A 17,037-nucleotide genomic window follows, 5' to 3' on the forward strand; every position below is an offset into this window, starting at 1 on the left:
TATTTCATGTACTTTCAAGTTAATCAATGTGTCCGTCATGCTTTCTAACACGTTTGTATTGTGCTTGGTCACTCGTGTCATAAAACCGTAGAGTCACTGCCAAAGACAATAAAAGCTTGATGGTCACCAAGATGCTCTGCAGTGTCCTGTGCTACAAAAGTCTTGAGCTGCAGCCCTTGTTTCAGAAGCCTCACATTATCCTCTTAGCAATTAAATCTGCATTAATACATCTGATCCTGTGGGGGTGGACGGACTCAGCCTGCGCACATATTCTCAACTGAGAAATCTGTTTTGTCTGTGTCAGCTTATAATTACCTGACTTAGACCAACAGCAACTCTGAGGAACATTGTCACGCTGTGTCAAGTCCAACTTTGACTTTCCTTCCTTTTCGCTCTGGTTTGGTCTCCACCACTTTCTGAAAGAGAAGGATACAACATACTTAAACTTTCCCTGTCCTCAATTAAGGCTCTGGGTGGTGACATAGTTAACCAAGAATATGATACTGAACTGATAACATGTTTATTTCAAACCTTTGAATCCTTGAATCAGGCTCACATGTGCAACTTTTTTTTGTATTTTCAGGCACTAGCCTCTGCTAGTTACTAGCATTGCTGTCTGCTGTTATTCGTGGATTTATAACAGCTAAAAGACACACCATTGCTGGAAACAGGGTTCATGAGATCAACTATGAACTGTAAATATTGAGGCCATGAAATCAGCTTGCGCTAAAAGAGGCATAAAAAGCAACTCCTGTTAATTTTCGTCTGTTTGGTTCAGTGTGTCTCAAGCTACACCAATGTTTTTATTTCATTTGTTATGTATTTTTTTGATAAAACTTGCTCAAGTACATTTTCCTACATGCGGAAAAAATGTTAGCGATATCTTATTCTGCAGCAAGTTGAAATTTTACACTTCCTTGTGTTTCTTTTGGTTCATTTTTCTATTTTATGTTGCTTCTGTGCTTATGGTCCTGTTAAGTTCTTTTTTTTTTAAAGGAAAAAATCTTAAAATAGCCAAGATTTTATGGTGACTAACGTGGTTGCAAAATGTCTAGTGGTGTCACACTTACAAATGTTGAAACACAGCCTCCTTGGCTGCCTGTTACTCCATCAACATCTCCTCCGCCTCTGGATATGAACGTCATGTCATAAACATGTAACGTGAACATGATGTGACACATTTTGTACAAATGGCAGTATGATATGAATGACCCGCATTAATGTCAACGTTATCAGTGGTTTACAGAAATGTTATTCTGGTGACTGTTTGCTGATATATCTCTAATGTCAGGCCTTAATGCAGGATTTGTACTTGTTGTAGGGTATTTTCAGAGAGTCGTATTATTAGCCTTTACTTAAAGCAACATTACGTAATTTTTTTACCTTAAAATTAAAACTCCAAAATCATAGGAGTGATGGAAATGCACATTTCTACATAAGGTTGCTTTGAGTAAAGGATCAGAATAGCTCTCCACCACTTCAAAGACGACACACACGCAACCACACGTAGTATCCATATTTTATGGAACTGGAAAAACACGCAGGGGATGAAGGTGGAAAGAACATACACATGCCATAAAATCTGCCGGGTCGCATATTTTCATCTGGGTTGCCAGCATAAAGATGACACTGAGAGATTAATAAAACCATTACGATGACAGAAACGTGCAGTTTTGTGTTGACTGCTAAGCATGTGGTCACTGCATGAGGAGCTGAATCTGGACTGGATGTCAAAGAGTTTGTGACACAGTGACATTGACCTTCTCTGGACTAGAAGTCATGAGGATTGTACACTGCAGAAGAAAGAAAGAAAAAGGAAAGAAAAGGCTGTTTCAATCCACCAGAACAGATAAAAGATTGAGTTATAGGACAGCGTTGGTTTGATAAATTATATTTCCCATGCCTGCTTCTTTTCTTCCACCTGATTTATATCTCCTTAAGTGAGATTTATTTTCTCGGTGGACTTTTTTGTGCGTTCCCTGTTGAAATGCCTCTTCAAATAATAGATCTACAACAATGTTCTTGTGCAGATTAAACCCTTCCTGTCCTTTCAGTTGCTCTACTGTTGATCCGCCTTGGCATTTCTCTGCAGGCGCTCATGAGGCCAGCTGTCACTGACAAACCGGGACCCTTCAGCTAAAATATCCAGAAGAGACAAGAGACCAAAGATGGTTGTTCCCCTCCCTCCCTCCTCCTCTTTGTCTTGGTCTGTGCAAGCCGTTTTTCAATACGTCACCTTTCAAGGTCACTGGATGTTCTGTTGTTTTCTCAAGTCAGGACATTTTGTGCATATTTTCATTGTAACATACACAGTTATTGACAGAGAGCTTGAATCACAACAATCATATGCACAACTTCTGTCTCCACTGGAGTTTCGTCTGAATGGTGCGTTGTCCATGACTGTAAATCGACAATGTACCGCTGGCAACATCATCCGTGTGTGATTGTGAAGCTGATTTCCACTGGACATTCAAACATCGTCAGCGCTGAAATCATCTTCTCAGTTTGTGATTTTTATGAGTGCAGTGATGGTGACAGTGTGAGGCCTGTAGTTCACCTCTGGTCCCTCATCAACAGTATCACTGGATCAGCTACTGGACTCACTAATCTGTTTTGTCACAACAAAGCTGATTAGCTCACTTTCAAAGTGCAAAAACAGCTTCTTTCTTTGTTTTACCCCAGGCAGGGGTTCATCCAGTGATGAAATTATTGCTTTAAAGAGGCAAGTTCAACCGCTTTGCTTGTTCTTGTCTGAAGAAATTAGTGCAGATAGAATTAAAACAGCACTGTGCAGATATTTCTCTTCCTTTGAGGGTCGTACTGAGGTCAGGATCACTGTGTGAATAGATGCAGTAAATATTGAAACTGGATAAAAGTACACAAAGAGGCTTTTGTGCAGCTGGTAGCCACATTTGAATTAATAATTAGTTAGATACAGTGTATCTAATGCATTACAGCCATATTTACCAAAAATATCTGAATGATTTTTATTATGGCATGATGTACCGTAAATGTACAGTACAGTGATGAACAGAATTTTAGTTTACAACATAAAATTAATTAAGTGTGAAGAAACAATAGTGTTGACATCATGTTAAAGATGTCTGTGTAGCAGAGTTGCCAACTGAACTTAGCATGCCAACCAGCAAACCCCGGCCTGTCCAATCTCCTGACACCAATTTGTGAAAACAATGCAACAACTGAATTAATTGCAGAGTTGATTGCAACATCATTTTGCACAATAGATCTAAATAAGCCAACACACACACACATACACACAAAGACCGACTGTGCAGAGGCTCTAGCTCTGCTAATGTATTCATCATTTTCACACTCTGAAGCTTCTTCCAGGGAGAGGCTGGGAGAAGGAGAGAGGTGAGAGGAAGATATTAAAACAGAACTGGAGAAAAGAAATTAAACAAAAGAGTCTTCAGTAATTCTGGAGGATCTATCAGGTTGAACTGAAGCACCATCAGCATCCAAACATTCTCCTTATGACAATTCTGCTCAGCACGTACGGTCAAGTGTTACAATGATTTACCCTGAAGGAAAAATTAATGTTTGTATTTTACTTCATGACACCCATCAAATATGTGTTGAGAGATTTAATTCAAAACCACAAATGTCAACCTCACGGTGGAGCTGGAGTAAACTTTACCGAAGTCATTAGGAAACTTCTGAGGACGATGAATGTCTGTATCAATTCTTGTGACAAGTCCGACTGACAATCAGTCTTGTTTCTGTGTTTTTATTCATTTGAATTTAAATTTCAGATTCTCTGTGAATCATTTTTCAAACTTTCATTTTCCAAAAGCCGTGAATTAATTTCTCACTTCATCACCTGCAGAACGCTGCCTGCGGCAAGTTGTTTAAATGCTAACACAAAAAACACATTTTAAAACATAATGATGGCAAATTCTGTGTGTTTCTGCAATAAACTGAAGAAAGCCTACACACTTATGCTGATCTTAGTTTTCAGAGAGGGAGAGAGAACTGGAGCCACTCTTGCTACATAGTCACTGCTGTTTGTCAAGTATTGTCATCTGTATTAAAGTTTGTCCGTTACGTATTATCTGATTTACATTTTAGGGCATTTAGGAAACGCTTATGTCCAAAGCGACCTACATACATACATTCATACACTAATGGTTGTGGTGGCCATGCAAGGTGCCGACCAACACAACAGGAGCAGTTTGGGGTTCAGTATCTTGCACAAGGACACTTCAACATGCAGACTAGGAGAATCGAACCAGTGACCTTCCAATAACAAGACGCTGGCTCTATTTTCTTCCTATTACTTTGCCTGCCTCAGGAATTGATTGATAGTTTTTTGCGTGACAGTTCTCTGTGAAATTTGTTGCCAGCGTCATGATCGAACAAGCTGATTTGGAGACGTATTCGCAGAGCTCTGGTGGTTTGAGTGAGTTTCGGAGGAGCGATGAACTGCTGGTAAGGTAGTTATTTTAAACTGGAGTTTCCCTCTCAAGAAATGGCGGCTTGAATCATTTTTGAATTACATCAGATGATGATACAGAGCAGCAAAACACACATTTATTTATCTGAAAATGTTACGGATTATCCCTTCAAGCAAATTACTGGTAGAGGAGATAAGAGAATCTCTTTCTATTAGCCGATCTGCCAGAAGGGGGGAGGGAAACTCAACTCCACCGTTAAGGACAGACTTCGTGTGAGGAAGAGAATAATTGAGTGAATTTACGAGGAGAGAGGAGACAGACAGATGGAGAGAGTTAGCTGAGAATAGTTGCAGTGTTTCAGCGATGACTAACCTGAGTGTTAGTGTGTGTGGATGTGATGTGTGTGTGTGTGTGCCTCGAACGCTCACATCCTTCTGCATCCTCTCTCTTAATCCATCTCTGCATCACCCCCACCCCCTTCCTCCCCCAATCTCTCTCCTCCCTCCAGCTTCCTCTCTGTATCTCTGTCCACAGGCTGCTGCAGCACACATCATTTATCTGCTATAGGAGGCACTTTGCCACTCCGCTCCAATCAGTGCGTGTCCGCGTATGAAAGGATTGCGTAATAGCTCTACAGAAGCAGCAGGAGGGGGTTTAGAAAAAGGATTGAGGATCAAGTGTGTTTCTCATCAGGTTGTTTTGTTATAAAGTGGCCTGGTAACAGAGTGTGTGTGTGTGTGTGTGTGTGTGTGTGTGTGTGTGTGTGTTTAGCATCAATCAATCCATCCCGCTGTGCCGTCACGCCTTCCTGCTTCCACTCGCCCATCAAAAAACAAGATGATGCTTCCATTCGTTTGGCAGTTCGACTCTTTCCATGCATGGGTTTATCATCCATCTATCCCATTCATCAGTTTGGCCACTCACCCATCCATCAGTTGAATAAGTGTCCATTTAACCCCGTATTATTCCGGCCTCCTCTATCCTTCGCCTCTTCTTAGTCTTTACTGTATTCTCAGATGTAAAACTGACAGTTAATCTCTCTAATTGTGTCTTTATACTCTCAGATGACAATTGTTGGTGCAATGACAGAATCAAAGCTCTCAATTTCCCTCATTTAAAAACCTCTCTGCCTCATTTTCTCTGTTGCTCTCGCTTCAACTTCCTTCCCTTCCATTGTAAAATCCCTCCTTCTTTGAACAATGGCAGGCGTGAGGGAGAAAGCTCCGACACTTCCCTCGCCTTAAAACCTTCTTATGAGACACATGTGTGGAGTGTTGAGCCATGACCCAAATGGATATAGAGAATAGAGGATTATGGCTGAGAGAAAGGGGAGTGAAGAGGAGTGAAGAACCACGGCTTGCATTTTTCATTTTGTGCCTCCCACAGAAAGCCATTGTCCTGATTGCCTAAAGCCTTTGTGTTCAACACCAAACACGTTGACATATGCTCTTCCTGTTCTTTTCCACATGCCTCTTGCCACCAGCTGCTCAGTGTCCAACAGATATAAACATCTGATATTACTTTAATTCAGTGAATATCGATGGCCGATAACCAGCTTATGCATACAACAGGCAATCTCTTTTATCTATACGACTACCTGTCCCAGCATGCACCTGTTGGTTGAGGAATTACATCGTGGGTGTTTCAGATTGGAGTCTCTTAGCGTGCTTGCTCGGTGGAGCATTAAATCAGTGTTCATAATTTGTTTATATCACACATAAAGATCACACGTGCAGGCAAACCACTGGTTTAGCACTATCAACACCTGGTGTCATTACTACACAAAGACGTAGCATTTATCCAACACAGACCAATAGAAAGAAGACATCAAGCTGGATGCTAACAGTGAGGAAGAAAGTTAAATCAACAGCCCACCTTATCTGTAGAAACAACCGTGAAAGCAACTTATTGTGAAACATATCAACACTTCTTTCAGAGTGTGACCTCTAGTGGCTGCTGTAATCATTACAGGTGCAAAGGAGAAAGTCAGGCAAGGTAAAGAGCCGCAAAGTTCACATAAGACGGAGGTCCTGGGAGGATAGTCAGGTCAAATAAGAACAGGAACCTCCTCCTTCGTGTTCAGTGTGAGAGTTAAGGACCTCCTGGAAGGTTTTTAAATTCATACTCCTAGCCTTAAAACGTTTTAGTGCTTCACTGCATTTGGCTCAACACTTTTTATTCCATTTTTGCGTTCAGTGAGCCAAGTTTATTTCTGCTGTTTATTGTCAGAAACAGTGAGACTCAGAACTGACCTGCAGGCTCCGCGGTGTCAGCTCTCGCTTACAGCAGCTTACAAAAGGTGCTCAGTTCAGCTGAAAAAGAGCCAACCTGTCACAGTCTCAAGTCACTTATGGAAGCCCACAGGGGACGTTAGCAGAGTATCATTAATATTCCTTATTACATCATTTAGTGCTTTTTGTTGTTTACTCAAAGACGATTTTATACAAAGCCCTCGTTCATTTCTAGTTGAAAGAACTGGCTGTTTTTTTGTCTAAATCTAAAGACAAGAAATCCACAGATCGTGGAAAAAAGAGGATGTTAAATATTAATACAGGATGACAGGAATCTGAAATGGAATCCACAGCTGTTACATCTGCCACATGTATTAACTGTAAACACGTACAAGTTGTTGCATCAACTATTCCGTTTGAAGCGGTTTTATTCAGATCCGGCGTGTGTTCTCATTTGAAAGCACGTTCAACACACTGTGATGTCGTTTGGATGTGATTCTGTGGAAATGGACACACGCAACCACAGGGAATCATACGCATGGATTTTATTGAATTTTATTAAATTAGGCAGTTGCAGTTATTTACACATACACATACATATTCATCAGTTTAAGTGCTTTGTGGTATTCTCGACACAAACACGTACCGTGTTGTTGCGACTCGGTTTTGATGTCATGGTCATACACCCACAGACACACTTATATACGTACTCAGTAATGCAAAACGCCGTGTTTTGACGCTGGCATGCCGCACTGTAGTGCTTTGGTATTATGAAGCAGCACTCATGAACTCATCTGTTGAATACATAATCAGGCAGATTGTAATGCTGGTGGTGCTGATTTGGCTCAGTCGTACTCAATAGTGTGTAAAGTGATAAATATGCAGCACTATGTTGTACAAAGAACCGACTCCTTCTGTGATAAAAGAGACTTTTCTGGCACAGATAATTGTGCGCTTCAACTCAGTGAATCACCTTCAGATTTTAGCAAATGAATGTCTCCTCTTTCCAAGTTGATTAAATTCCAGTTGTTTTTTTTTTTTGTTTTGTTTTTGACTGATGATCCTGCAGTGTGAAAACTAACAAGTTGCCTTTTGTGAAAGCCAAGAAGAAAAAAGTAGTTGTCATTCATTCTATTTAGACTGTGCTACATCGCTGCAGGGGTCCATTGCTCTTATATAGAACTATTTGGATGCATTTCTTGTTAAAACCGGGTTTGCATGTGTGACATTTTCTTTTTTTTAAGAAACAAATCTAAGAGAAAATTAGGAAAATCTTTGTGAATGTGTTTGTTGTGGGTTGGTGACGTTCTCGTTGCAGACCAGCGACCACAACAAAAAAACCCAGCAATGTCCAAAGAGGACAACATACCCAAGGATAGGTAAAAGCTATTCTATTTATGAATACTACCAGAATTAATTAACCAAAACTGCAGAAGCCTGGATGCTTTTCAAAAAGAACAAAAGGATTGGGAACTGTTGGCAAGTCACCAGTGGGTTGTGGGACCCTAAACTTCCCTCACTAAACTGTAAATAACTGCATAAACTATACAAAAGGCATGAAATCTGCTCTAAAAGACTTTCAACCTCAAAGAAAAATAAAACATTATAAGTGTACATATACATGCATTAAAAGCTTTATCTTTCTGCTTAACATACATTCTCATCTCATGGGGTATGCATGAACTGTAGATGATTGTGGCTTCGGATTTTCTGGTGTTAAGATTTTCCCAGAATTATTTATATCCTTACTCAGACCCTCTGTGTCTGAATCTAATGAGAGGAGCGACCTTGAATTACACTTGATCTTCCTCACTAATCTTCTTTTTGTCGCCTCTTGTTGCCTCCCAGCATCCCACTGTGAAGTCTGTGTGTGTGTTAGGATAAACAGAGGACTAGAAGAGATATGTTTGTGTGTGAGTCTTTCATTTAGTGGCATTTAGAGGAAGAGGCAGTGGGGGCAACAGAGAGAGAGAACAAGGGGTGATAAGGTGATCCTGCACCTGGAGGGATGGGAACATAGATGGAGGCTTGGAGATTCCTGGAGAAACCATCCCTCTGGATTTCTCTCTCTGAGATTGCTGAAGTGTCCCTCTCCTCCCTTCACCCCCCCCCTTTGGGAGCTCTAGATAATGGGTAGTTGCCAAGGTCACCAATCCTCCCATCCAATCAGGTTACTTCTGTGTAACTCCTTCTTCCTGCTTCTGAGTAATTTGACCTTCGTGTTGCTCAGGGCAGCCAGCTCACAGTGGCTTGTTGTGATCTCTCCAGTGACATGAAAGTCAGGTCACGAATCGAAATTGGCCGTCGGTGATACTTGAAGTCATGTCGTTGATCCCAGTGTGCTGCTGGCATCTATCTGCGCAACACAAACACAGACAATTAGCGGCTGAAAACACAGACCCACATGAAAAGACGGTGGAACAACAGAAAATCACACCACGCTCGCAGAGTCCCTTTCAGCAAACATAATAGATGTGATAAAGAATAATTAAAACTCTATATCTTCACCGAACTAGCAGATCTTGGCAGGAATCATGATGTCGGATTTGTTGACATCAGCGTGTCAGATAAGAATAGTGCATTCAATTAACAAAGGTCAATAGACTCAGGACTCCATTGATGCAATTCAAATGCCAGATTAAGCCGGTGCATACAAATGGCTCTGGAGAACAAATACATGTCACCACTGTGTGTGTGCAGCTCAGCTGAAGCAAATTGACCAATCATCATGTGTTATTATAAAGTCGATTTTCAAAACATTTAATTTTCTGAAAAGATTCCATGACAATTTTCCAATAATAAGCAGTAATAGTTGAAGAGTTATTATTATTTTTTTTGTTGTTGAGTTTTTTGTGCAGACTGAAAACATCACAACTTTTTAAGAATGTTGAATTTTTAATCTGTTGGCAACATTTGCTGTTTTTAAACAGCTGGCAGGAGAAAGGCTGGGACAAAAGTACTAGGAGAGAAAATTAAAACAATTCAAGCATTAAGAGGGGTATATGTTGCCAACGCTGAACTGTTGTACGTGTATGTTCATTGTTCTGGTGCGGTACAGTGCATTCTGGTTGTTGTAGGGTTTCTAGGCTTTGAGCAAAAGGTTTCCTGTGAGAATGTTGCAATTATTACAAAATATTTGCATCTTTCTTCTAGACAGACAGCTCAGTTTTATGCAAAATCATACTTCTTTGAGGACATATCCAACTCCAGGTATTCCCTTGTCTTGTCCTCTGGGTCCTGAGGGTCTAACCTTGTGATGTATCACTCGATTGGATAAAAATAGGTATATTGTATTTCCCTTTGGATTCCCGGGGTCGAAGGCCATCTAACGACCTGTCTTTATCAATATGAATGGTAGAAATCAAAGTTCTTGAAGGTCAACAGCATCTAGAGGTGAATTTCAAATGAGTATTGAGGATATTTTAAACATACCTGGATCTACATACAAACATAAATACAAGCCAAGCACAAATCAGAGGGACACTGGAGAAAATCAAAAAGGTTGTCTCATATAAGTTTGAATTCTGAAGTCTAGACATGGCTCATGGTACAGCACCATGACTGACAGAAGCCTATAAAGTGTCTCTTTCCCCGTTCACAGTGTGATCTATGATGTAATGCCCGTCTGGATTGAAGTGTCAGCCAACTGTCACGAACAAAAAGGAAGAAAAGTGATCTCTCCTTATGGATTGAACGAGCTGCGGCACAAACCCTCCATCTGCAGTGCCAGAGGTTTAAATCTGCCTCGTAACATCCCTTTTGTCTTTCATTTCCTCTCCTGCTCAGCTGTATACCAGCCAATAAAGCAAAGTCACAATAAAAACAAAACAAAAAAAAAAAACAAATCCCAAATTAAGTGCACAGAAAAGAGACCATTAATTTGTCCCCTGTAATGTCTCCGCTGATTACACTCCTGTTTCTCCTCCAACCTAACCGCGTGGTTAGTCTTTTACACATGAGCGCTTTAATTTAATTGCATTATTTCAGCTTCTTCCCATTATGCTGTTGTATTAGCTGTGTATGATTGCACTCATTCATTTTCCCAGTTCTGCTCCCAAGTGGGAAACCACAAGCTTGACCTTGGGAGGGAGCGCTTTGGTTCAGTGGGTTTGGGCATGTTGCCTGTGCTGTGTGAGGATGTTAGGGCCTGAGTTATAAACCACCTCCTGTCCCTCCGACTATGGCTTCTACTTTTAATCTACTCTCACCACTGTCGTTGAAGTGGAAATATAATTTGAATCAATGATACATCCATGTCGTTTGTGTAAGAAATTTACAGTGAACTAATTGTTTTCTGCTCTCACAGCTTTCTCTTATATTCAGTTGTTATGGATGCTAAACGCGAACAAGTTCTTACCCAGCCGGGAGGCAAAGGTTGTTAACTTGTTGATGAAAATACCTGTTACCATCACCACAAACACAGCTGGTTATTATTCTGAGGTCTTCTTTAAAACATGCAGTGGTTTACAAATGTTGGAACACAGAACTGAACTGTGGTCACTGGCTTGTTGTTCCTCATCACTGGGTGCTGGACTAACTTTTGGTGTTTTTTGCATTTATGTCCTCGAGGCGCTTTCTGTTTATATTTCATTTCTCTTTTCTGCACTGATCCGCTTACCTGAAGAGCCAATCAGAGTGATTTCTCTCACCGACGAGCCACCACCAATTTTACATGCTGATTGAGCCAAAAAGACTCTGACGGGGGCCGACCAGTGCCAACGGTCCTCCACACTATCTAGAGCCCACGGACTCTCACTGCCTGCCCTGACAATGCCTGACAGTCGACCATCGGCCTGGTGTGTGGTGGTCTCAAACACAAATACACCATGACAAATATATTTCTTTGTGCTGGATTGTTCAGACACAGTTCACAGATTGTAGTCTGTAATGAGGAATCTTAATCAGATACTCGTTCATTGTGCAATCATCTCCTGCTTTTGTTTTTTACTGAATCAACGACATTTGCCTTTCTGTATCAAAGTGTACTTGTTTAGGATCTCTCTCATTCTGTGTGTCAGAGGAAGCCTAAATACATAGGTGCTCTTATCTCTGTGTGTTACGTGACCTTTATCTTAATGGTAAATCTGATCCTCACTTAGCAGAAGGCACTGCCTATCTGGTTCTCTATAATGAGGAAACCACACACGGCCGCTGTCTGATTCTCCCAGGAATATATCTTCACAGACACACTCTTTTTTTTTTCTTTTCTCTCTCTTGCACAAAATCCATCACACACTCTGACAGAGGCACACTTTGAACAGACACACATATACTGTACAGCCGAGTCTCTGTGCCTGTGATAATGAGCTACACCTTCTCTCTGTCATGTTCACTTATATCTCTCGTCACCATACCAGTCCCACGCATTGTGTGGTATAGAGAGTGTGTGTGTGTGTGTGCGTGTGTGTGTTCTCTCTAACTTTTTTTTTATTCACCTGTTTGTCCCGCTGACTGACAGAAGATTTCTATCTTCAATGCAGCAGTAAACTGAGGGAAGTAAAACTCCTTTGTTAAGGCTGAAAGTGAATATGAATCTATATTTCAGTGTAGAAAATGAGGAGACACTGCTGACCATGCCAGATTTTCTTTTGAGCCAGGCCTTATAGAAACAAGTCATGACCAGATTAATAAAGAATTTATTTCTCTATGGCCATCTTTTTTGTTGCCGCTGAAGAAAAGCCAGCCTCCCACGCAGCATGAAACATCCTTTGCTCTCGTTTGTCACTGGAAAAAGTGGTTCAGTCCTTTTTTTTTTTTTTTTCGTAAAAGTTCAACCTTCCCTAGCATTTGAAAGCACTCTGCTCTGCTGTATCTGTACTTGTGAGAGAGCACTGACCTTTTGTGTGTTCTGAATGCGCTTTCATGTGCAAAAGTTGAGAGAAGTGGCTGTTTTTGAAAAAATGATGTTATGTCATAAGAGAGGAAACGGCAGATGAAATAATAAACCTGGTGTTCCGTGGTAGAAGAATATGGCAGATATTAGCTGAAATTTCAAACGACGTGCAGCTTGAGTGATTTGATGTTGGTCTGGCACATTAATATTAAAAGCCGTTAAGCTGTAAAGATTTATTATTTTATTTTAGCTTAAATATGAGTTTAAGTTTCATAAAAACCTGAAATTACAGGTTCCTTATAGAAGAAAAAAAAGGAGAATGGGAAGTGGATGGAAATGAGAAGAAGAAAAACAGCATAATTCTCCTAATCTTTACACGCACTTAATCGTTGCTGTAAAGGAGGTTGATTCCTGAGGCATGACATGTAATGTCAACTTTGCATGCTGTCAATTATAGAGAAATGGAAAGAGGAGAAGAGGCAGAGAGGAAGTAAAAGGAGAGGAAAGTTATGCAGTATTGGAAAGAAGAAAGTTAGAAAATATGGCATGGAGGCATGTACGGAAATAAAGAGGAAATAATGTGAAAACAGTCAGACTTTTTACAGCCTTCTGCAGTATTAATGGAAATTACCTGAATGAAATTGGTCACTGAATCATCTGCATTTTGTGAATTGTGGTGTAAAAAATCATTGTAGCAGAAACCCAGTGAGGTTCAAAATCAAAATCTCACCAAGGCTGGCAGTTTTCTCCAAAACAAATCAAACCTGGCATGTTAATAGCGGTGGGTATGCATCAAAAAATGAAACAATGCTTTTGGCTTCAGTCGGTGCATTTTGTGCGGCCTGGACATCTGAATAAATCCAGGATTTTATAGCAGCATTCACTGCCCCACAGTACACAGTCAAATGACAAATGGCTTCATGACGGGAGCCCTACCGCTGAAGAGATTGCTACCATACAAACAAATCTGATTTTGAAGTGGGTAGAGGACATTTGTTTGCTTGCTAAGAGCAACAATTCAACACCTCACATTACATTTTAGGTCCTCTGCAGTCCTACAGTGAAATTTCAAAGATTCAGTGTTATTTTACCTTTCTTGGGGCATCAGTACACTTCAATTGAGATGCTCTTCAGATGTCAACAGCATCAGAGGTCAGGTAAGCAGAGGTGATTGTCATGGTCCTGTCATTTCAGTTTCATTTTATTTGTGTTTTCTGGGTTTTTGTGGTGTCTTTTGTTGTTTCACTCCTTTTTCCTTGCTAACCTCCCCCAGTCTGCTTTCCCTTCACACCTGGACTGCATCTCATTCGTAAGCCCAGCACCGTTCCCAGTTTTCTCCAGCCTATCAGCTCAGATCACTTGTGTTTCTCTGCCTCACTCCACCTGCACCTCATCCCCTCGTTACTTCAGGTTGTATTCAAGTCCGGTCTTTAGTTCAGTTGTCTGTTGTGTTTGCCATGTCCTTGCACTTCCTTCCGGTCTGCCATCGCCTGTATTTGGGATAAAATTGGTGGGGTTTTAAAGCTGGGCATAGTAAGATTATAGACATTAGCAAGATAGAATTATATTTTGGATGTATCAAACCAAAACAATCCTACTCCATCAAAACACATACACGTGCACTGCCTGACTACAAAGATAGCGAGAGAGATGTGTTGGTGGCTAGTTGACTACATTGAGTCTAATAAACACAACTCTGTTTAATGCCACAATCATATAAACATGGGCGAAATAGCCATCACAAACCCACTTTGGTCCAGAAAGGCTCCCCAACATGACAGTTCCTCCTCACAGCTGTATGTGATGTGATGTGATTCTTTGTACTAACTGAGTCGGCTGCTGACTGACAGTGAACACAATTATTGACAGATCTCACTGGAGTCAAGCAAGAATGTTTGCACAGGGACATTTTGGCTGCACTTTCTCTTCCATTCTTGTCCCACTAGCTCTCTAATATCTTTAGCAATACATGTGTGTTGAATAGTCATGTGCAATAAGCGTATGGGCAGAGTTCAGGCAGGTACATATCTTTTCATACAGTCTTGAGTGAGATAATTGGATCATATTAAAGGACAGCAACAGCCACATTTAGAGGACAGCAACAGCCACTGATATTGGATTATTTCTCAGGTTGTTATCGCACATTTATTGATTGCTGCAAAAATGCCTCCAGAAGAACCTGCCATCCCTAGATGTAACTACTCTATCAATGGACTCTTGTTGGCTTGAGGACTGTCAAGCTCTCTGCTGGCCTGGCTGGCTGACTGTTCGACTGTCTGGCTGTTTGCTTCTCTGGCTGATGACGGACAACTGCCTGGCAGACTCGTTTATATTCTACCTGCCAATTTCTTCTTCTTGCCTCTCTGCCTACCTACCATCTGTCATCCCCGCTGCTTTCTATTGAAGGAAATAGAAGAAATAGCACCAGTGAACGTGCCATTCTCGACAAACAGTGTAGTGCAGCCTTCTTCTGCACCGATCAGAGAAAAATGTTTAGATTCACCTGTAGCTGATCATCCTCCCACCTTTTTAAAACAATACCACTATTGATGTTCAACATGTGAGGCAAAAATCTTTTTTTAAAAAAAGTGTATAAATACAGGCTGCTTCTTTTTCAGTCTTGAAAATTTGGAGCAAGGAACAAGAAGGTATACATTACAAAAAACTGAAAAATCCTTTTTTTGCCCCATGAGTTCTGGTAAGCAACCTTGGTAACCATAATAAATCTGTCAACGCATCCAATTTGCCCTGCCTTCCTTCAGACATCTGACTGTCAACCGCAGGAAAATGAAAGCACTCATGTTCACCTTGTCAAAATAGCTCTCAGTAAACAACATCTCTACTTTCAATGCCAAAAGCAGACAAGTGATGTTGTTACACATGAGGGGCGGTTTGATTTCACAGTGGCAGAGTTGTACAAAGTGTTTGACTTGAACTACGGAGACCGATTCATGTCCTGTCTCCTTACCAACTCTCAACACTGGTATCCCAGCAGCTGAACCCGAGGAAACCGTCAACTTTGTTTCTGTCAGTTTTCAAAAGCACAAACGACCTATTTTACCGAGTTAGTAGGAGGACTTCTCAGAGTTAGACAGACATTAGATTGCAATAAAATTAATCCCATTTATTTTGTTCGTAGTTTTTATTTCTCTTATTTCATTCCCAACTCTGTCCTCTAACATAGTTTTTCTTAAAGCTCCTATTCTAAAATAGTTGATTTTTGAGTCTCATTCCCAACTTAAATACTGACGCTTTGGGTTAGTAGGTCAGGTGACGAGACAGAAGAGAGACTCACCCAGCAAGCAATTTTATGTCTAAAAGATAAACGGTATAATAGCCGGCTGTATATAAACCGGATGCCCAGGCTTTAACATAAAGGGCAACACTTGTATTTGTAGCAAAAGAAAACAATACAAAAAGGTGGGCATAAACCATCAACCCTCTGACTGGCGACCAATAACTCTCCCTGTTAAACCACCACAGATGATGACAAACAGGTGAGGGCAAAAACGAATAATACACAATTTCAAGATCCTTTTGATGAGCAGCCAGTTGCCGGAAAATTCAAGTTCTATCTAGCTGAGACTGTCTTTTGCTTACTGGGTCATAAATCAGCTATCTTACAAATAGGTGCTTTAAGGTTACAGGAATATTATTGTTGTGATGTTGGTCGCAGAGGTTTATTCCAACATGAAACCAATAATTATTTCTCCGTATCACTTAGATAGCACATGTGAAGTATATGATGGGTACACTAATGGGTCCCTGTAAATTGAAGATTATGGTCTAGACATTCTCTAATTGCCAAGTATTATGACATGAAATCAAGTGATCATGAACCAAACAGGTTTTATTCTTTTAAATGCTATTTTCTCTCGCCCTAAAATATACATATTTAAGGGCCAAAGGCTGGATAACACTATATAAAAAATTTGCCTTGCTAAATCCCACACACTTATTGACAAAACCCACAGAGTGAGTTCTCTTCACTCATTACCATTGAATGGCAAAACTTGGCAAATGTTGCTTGTTGCTAAGGAAGAGACTTCCACAGTCGTATTTACCGTCTCTCAGGTCGGCTTCCGTTCGGTTCTGCAGCATCCAGTTACAACCTCCCATCAGCCTCAAGCTTCTGCTTTTTATGCACTTCCCAACAGACACTCCGCTCTTGAGTCAACTTCACAATGAGGACAGGATGTGCTGCGCATGAAGCCAAGGACGAAGTGTGTTGCCATGGATGCATTTTTCCTTTGCAAACATAATAACCCAGAGAAGCTTGACCAAGTTAGAAAAACTATTTTCTTTGTTAAGCAACCTTCTGCTGAAATAAGCGATTGGCAGCTGACCTGTTCGAACGGTCAGCACTCAGTTTTCGATACTGAACGACCGGCGCCGAAAATAGCTCCTTCCACCTCTGCTGAAGTAGTTTCCTATAATGATTTGAGTCCAGTGAATGAGGGCAGAGTGGAGTGAAAGAGCCATATGCACACAAGTGTCTTGATAATAGTTTTATAACCGCATTTCCGCAGCTGGTCGTCTCTCTGTCTCCCTGTGGATC

General features: G+C 40.8%; 1 long non-coding RNA gene across 1 annotated transcript; it reads right to left on the reverse strand.

Annotated features, from left to right (window-relative positions):
- Positions 1-7,176: 7,176 nt before the first annotated feature.
- Positions 7,177-16,558, reverse strand: LOC119033622. The gene is made up of 3 exons (XR_005079324.1): positions 16,544-16,558; positions 13,571-13,969; positions 7,177-9,002 (listed from the first exon to the last, which is right to left on the reverse strand). It is a non-coding gene; the product is annotated as an uncharacterized LOC119033622 (long non-coding RNA).
- Between the last annotated feature and the right edge of the window lie 479 nt (positions 16,559-17,037).

This window comes from Acanthopagrus latus, chromosome 15 (genome assembly GCF_904848185.1).
Source record: "Acanthopagrus latus isolate v.2019 chromosome 15, fAcaLat1.1, whole genome shotgun sequence".
Lineage (NCBI taxonomy): Eukaryota > Metazoa > Chordata > Actinopteri > Spariformes > Sparidae > Acanthopagrus > Acanthopagrus latus.